The sequence below is a fragment of the Aethalodelphis obliquidens genome, unplaced genomic scaffold, assembly GCF_003676395.1.
Source record: "Aethalodelphis obliquidens isolate GAN/ISIS:26980383/991018 unplaced genomic scaffold, ASM367639v1 scaffold1165, whole genome shotgun sequence".
NCBI lineage: Eukaryota > Metazoa > Chordata > Mammalia > Artiodactyla > Delphinidae > Aethalodelphis > Aethalodelphis obliquidens.
Window position 1 is genome coordinate 1,078 of NW_020839076.1, and position 6,352 is coordinate 7,429.

General features: G+C 35.0%; 1 pseudogene; it reads right to left on the reverse strand.

Moving 5' to 3' along the window:
• Positions 1–1,331: 1,331 nt before the first annotated feature.
• On the reverse strand, positions 1,332–3,338 carry LOC113617007 (tigger transposable element-derived protein 1-like; annotated as a pseudogene).
• Between the last annotated feature and the right edge of the window lie 3,014 nt (positions 3,339–6,352).

A 6,352-nucleotide genomic window follows, 5' to 3' on the forward strand; every position in this document is an offset into this window, starting at 1 on the left:
CTGCTGAAAAAAAATAGGTAAGTTCGTTAAATTAAAAGAATATTATTTGTGGGCATCAGAGAGATACAAAGCTAGAGTAGATTTGATGGACTAAGTCCTAAAAGAAGGAAATGCATCATTGTGAGTCTGATACTCTGCACCACTTTTTCACTTAGGTAACTGCCAATTCATAAGCCAAATTATCAAAACAGTAATATAGATCTATCTCACCACCACAGCCAATTAAATGTCGGCCAAAGAAGCTAGAGAAAAAAGAACACATAAGGCATGAGTACACTTATATAAATTTAAAGGATTTTTTGTTGGTAGGAGTAATTATTTTAAAGAGAATGAGGTTTAGTTCACAGGAGGGTTCATATGAGAAGACCCTGGTATGCTAGTTATGACCAATTTCTCCATCTACTGATAGCTAGATGGGTGTCCTTCCTTGTGAAAATATACAATCTGTGAACTCTGTATGTCTGACTTTAGTAAATATGCCACTAATAGTTAAAATTTTCCATTTGTCAATGTTAGGAAACAAAATCTTGTGTCCTAACTAGTGCTTGGTTCAATGCAATGACAATATGCACATTCAGTCACAGTAATTAATAGAAAAAGAGACTTACTTTTTCTTAAAAGGAAATAAACTTTATCTTTTGATGGGAAAATTAGGAAATTAGCTTCATTAATTCTTCCTCTCCTTCACCTGTCTGCCTGCCTGCCTTCCTTCTTTTTTCTTTTACTCTTTCAACAAATATTTCTCATCTATACTCTGCCAGATGCTGTACATAATATCTGGGCATTCTGTCATCATTGAACTATTTTTGGTGAGATGAGAATCTCAATTTACAAAATAAGATCATGGAAAAGAAATCTATCAGATAGAAAATTCAGACAAAACATTTGTAGGAGAAGTGAGAGACTCTAGTGCTATATAAGTCAAGGGAAGAAAGGATTGAAAGAGGGAGCAATTATTTGAAGGAAGGGATGTAGATATTTTAATTGGAGAGATGGGGAAAAATGGAGAGGAGGGTGGAACTACTAAATGGCAGGTTAGGCAGTCAGCAGTCAGAACCCTAAATGGAAACAATGCTTTCAGCAAGTCAGATTTGGGCTAAAGATGTATATGTGGTTCTGTGGTTTAGAGTATGTGATTGCTTGTCTTTAGATCAAAGAGAATGGAACAGGTACAGGCATACCTCGGAGGTATTGTGGTTTGGTTCCAGACCACTGCAATAAAGAAAATATCACAATAAAGTGAGTCCCAAATTTTAAAAAATTTCCCAGTTCATATAAAAGTTATTTTTACACTATAATCTGTTAAGTTGCAGTAGCATTATGTCTAAAAAGACAATGTACATACCTTAATTGAAACATACTTTATTGCTAAGAAATGCTAAACATAATCTGAGCCTTCAACAAGTTGTAATCTTTTTGCTAGTGGAGGGTCTTGCCTTGATGTTGATGGCTACCAACTGACCAGGGTGGTGGTTGTTGAAGGTTGGGATGGCTGTGGCGTTCCTTAAAATAAGACAACAATGAAGTTTCCCATATCAACTGACTCTTCCTTTCATGAACAATTTCTCGATAGCATGCAATGCTGTTTGACAGCATTTTACCGACAGTAGACTTCTTTCAAAATTGGAGGCAATCCTCTCAAACCCTGCCACTGCTTTATCAACTAAATTTATCTAATATTCTAAATCCTTTGTTGTCATTTGAACAATCTTCAGAGCATCTTCACCAGGAGGAGATTCCACCTCAAGAAAACACTATCATTGCTCATCCATAAGAAGCAACTCCTTATCTGTTAAAGATTTATCCTGAGATTACAGCAATTCAGTCACACCTTCAGGCTCCACTTCTAATTCCAGTTCTCCTGCTACTTTCAAAGTCACCCACTAAGGTTGGGATCAACTTCTTTCAAACCCATGTTGATATTTTGACCTTTTCTCATAAATCACAAATGTTCTTAATGGCATCTAGAATGTGGTGAATTTTTTGCAGAAGGTTTTCAATTTATTTTGCCCAGGTCCATAAAAAGAATCACTATCTATGTCAGCTATAGTTTTATGAAGTGTATTTCTTAAATAGGACTTGAAAGTCAAAACTTCTCTTTAATCCATTGGCTACAGAATAGATGTTGTGTTAGCAGGCATGAAAACAACATGAATCTCATTGTATATCTCCATCAGAGCTCTTTGGTGACCAGATGCATTGTCAATGAACAGTAGTATTTTGAAAAGAATCTTTTTCTGAGCAATAGGTTTCAAAGGTGGGCTTAAAATATTCAGCAAACCATGCTATAAACAGATGTGCTGTCATCCAAGCTTGGGTATTCTATTTATAGAGCACAGGCAGAGTAGATTGAGCATAATTCTTAAGGACCATAGGATTTTCAGAATGGTAAATTATTGGCTTCAACTTCAAGTCACCAGCTGCCTTAGACCCTAACTATATAGTCAGCTTGTCCTTTGAAACCAGGCATTGACTTCTCCTCTTTAGCTATGAAAGTCCTAGATGGCACCTTCTTCCAGTATAAGGTTGTTTCGTCTACGTGGAAAATCTGTTGTTTAGGGTAGCCACCTTCATTAAGGACCTCAGCTAGATCTTCTTGATAACTTGCTGCAGCTTCTAAATCAGCACTTGCTGCTTCATCTTGCATGCACTTAACATTAATGGAGACAACTTATTTCCTTAAACCTCATGAACCAGTCTCTGCTAGCTTCAAACTTTCCTTCTGCAGCTTCCTCACCTCTCTCAACCTTCATGGAATCGAAGAGATTTAGGGCCTTCCTCTGGATTAGTCTTTAGCTTAAGGGAATGTTGTGACTGGTTTGATTTTTTGATGCAGACCACTAAAACATTTTCCATATCAGCAATAAGGCTGCTTTGCTTTCTATCATTCTTGTGTTCACTGGAGTAGTATTTGTAGTTTCTTCCAAGATCTTTCCCTTTGCATTCACAAGTTGGTTAACTGGCAGCACAAGAGGCCTTGTTTTCAATCTGCTTTTAACGTGCCTTCCTCACCCAGCTGCATCATTTCTAGAGTTTGATTTAAAGTAAGAGACATGTAACTCTTCCTTTCACTTGAAAACCTAGAGGCCATTGAAGGGTTATTTACTGACCTAATTTCAGTATTGTTGTGTCTCAAGGAATAGGGAGGCCCAAGGAGAGGGAGAGATGGAGAATGGCCCATCGGTAGAGCAGTCAGAACACACACATTTATTGATTAAATTTGCTGTCATATAGGTGTGGTTTGTGGCACCTCAAAACAATTACAATAGTAACGTCAAAGATCACTATTCGCAGATCACCATAACAAATAATAAAACATTTTGAAATATTGCAAGAATTACCAAAATGTGATGCAGAGGCTCAAAGTGAGCAAATACTGTTGAAAAATGGTGCCAATAGACTTGCTTGATGGAGGCTTGCCACAAACCTTTGATTTGTAAGAAATGCAATATCTGTAAAGGGCAATAAACCAAAGCACAAGAAAACAAGGTATGCCTGTATACATGCTAATAGAAATGGTAGAGAAGGAAAAGGTAGCAATACCAAAGAAAAGAAAGAAAAAATAATGGCATAACTTTGTTGAGATGTCAGGTACAATGGGATCCAGAGCCAGGGAGTGGAAGTGGAGGGGAAGACAGGAAAGTGTTTGATAAGAAGACAGACGTCCCCTCCTGTTCAATCAGTAGTAAAGAAAAAACAAGAGCATGTGCTATGGGGATTGAGGGTAGGAAATTGAGGTAGTTTTGTCTTTTGGGCCTTTTAAGTTTTTGTGATATATGTGAAACATTAGTAAGAGAAAAGTATCTACATGTTCATAGAAATGTACATCTTTAAAGGATGAAATCTACTTTAGGTATATTAAATCACAATAATCCTGCCTTTAAAATGAATTACATTGACCTACCTCCCGTTTTTTTTTTGCTTCATCATGTAACGATACAATGATAATAAAAGTTATTTAGTCTCGGGAAAAGAAGAATGCAAAAATTATAAAATTATTTGTACAAATTAAGCAAAAATTATAATTTAGATGGTGAACAACTTGTTACTGTTTTTGATGATAATCAATGTATTTATATCACATTTCATGATTTCTAGTTCCTTAGAAATTGGGTAGACTGGCACATTTTTCTCTATTAAAATGATAAATGAACTTAAGTGATAGTAATGGATATGTATATCAAATAATAAAAGCAATAAATAAGCTAAGAGTAGTAGCTTCAGTACATACTTATTAAATGTAAGATATATTGTATTTTTATTACTAGTGATGTGGCTGTTTAAGAGAAGTAATTGTCATGTACGATTCTTTTTACAGTTAGTTATAAATTATTTCCTTATCATGCTTTAAAGATGTCTAAAATATTATGGTTTCAGAAGTAGGAAAGATCAAATGATATTTTTTTTACAATCAATTCATGTATTTCTAAATTATCTTTATGAATCATAGCTAACCAAAAACTTCAAAATTCTGGGCCCAATAAAATAAATTTTGAATAAATTCAAAATTCTGGGCCCAATAAATATTACTGACAAAATAATCATCTTAATTTAGTAATAAAGGTACTATTTTATTTTATTTTATTTTATTTGCGGTACGCGGGCCTCTCACTGCTGTGGCCTCTCCCGTTCTGGAGCACGCGCTGGCTCAGCGGCCATGGCTCATGGGCCCAGCTGCTCCGTGGCATGTGGGATCTTCCTGGACCTGGGCACGAACCCGTGTCCACTGCATCGGCAGGTGGACTCTCAACCACTGCGCCACCAGGGAAGCCCTAAAGGTACATTTTTAGCACTATATAGCACACTAACTAATACATACCTTTTTAAGAATATCAATCACAAATTTGCAGTATTTTTCCTGTTTCTGAAGAAGCTGCTTGTAACACTTTTTTTCCAGAGAAAGCCTTAGGCTGTGCTAAAGGATGAGGGCATGTTTCATATAGTGATAAATAACAACAAAAAAATGAAACATCAAAAGTAGTGTGAACTACAACAGACATGGAAATTTATTGAGATACTATTTCTAAGATTTTAAAAATCTTTAAAATTTATTCATTTTAAAAATTATTTTTAAGCAGTATCCCATATATAACAAACTCTTTTGTTAAGCCTTTGTAATGTAGGAGTTTGAGAGGCTAATGTTCCTTTTCTAGAAGGATTATATCTATAGTGTCAGGAAGCAGCATAATCTACTTTTGATACCATTCAAGTACCACAGGGGTATAAGCTTACATTGTAAAATTTTTACTGGAACATTTGACCACTTGATTGTTGTAAAAAGTTCAAACAAAAATGAATGTTTTTAGACATTCTATTACATTAAATATTACTTTCCTCTATGTCTGATATATTTTGCTGTATTTCCTACCAAGTATATATGAAGAACTCTGAATTTATTTTCTACCATAATTATTTATCCTATATTGTGTGTTTATTTGTTTCTGTGGTATGTTAGAGAAATAAGTCTTGACTACCTTCTGGCTTTCTAATTCTTTTTCTGGATTGTGCATTCTGTTATTCACACTACATATAGATATTTTTTTCATTTTTGTCTTTATTAGGACTTCCCTGGCAGTCCAGTGATTAAGACTTTGCCTTCCAATGCAGAGGGTGTGGGCTCAATCCCCTGTCAGGGAGCTAAGATACCACATGCCTCGTGGCCAAAAACAAACAAACAAACAAACCATAAAACAGAAGCAATGTTGTAACAAATTCAATAAAAGACTTTAAAAATGGTCCACATCAAAAAAAAAATTGTCTTTACCATCTGAAACCTCTACTTGCCCCTTTCCAAAATAAATGCTTATTCATCTATTTTTGCTTTTCTGTTTATAATATAGATAATAATACTGTATATACTTTTCAAAAATTATTTTCTCTAAAAGATATTTTGAGTATTGCTCATGTCTTTAAGTATGATACTTTGTTTCTTTGATAGTTATGCTACCTCAGATATATGTTTTTCTTATTGTAATCCAGACCTTTGCTTGATCAGCACAGATATCTAGAGGGATATCACTCTAGTTAGTTTCCTTAGTTAAAGGAGGGATGTTTTCCTGAGTATGGAGACAATTCTGATAAGAAATAAAAGGTCTTTTCTCCATGATTCTACATGAGAGTTGAGAGGACTCACATTTGAACAGGTTCTTCCATTGAATTCTCTCTCCATTTTGTTTAAAGAGGGGGAACTACTTTTTAATCCTACTCTCACATTCATTATATCAGAGTGGTTTCATTGTTCTTTAGTCAATTGTTTGGGAATGAAAATCCAAGGCTCATTCCATCGCCCAGCTCTCAACTCTCCCACATATATTTTGCTAATAATGAGGAATTATACTAAGAGTATTTTTTT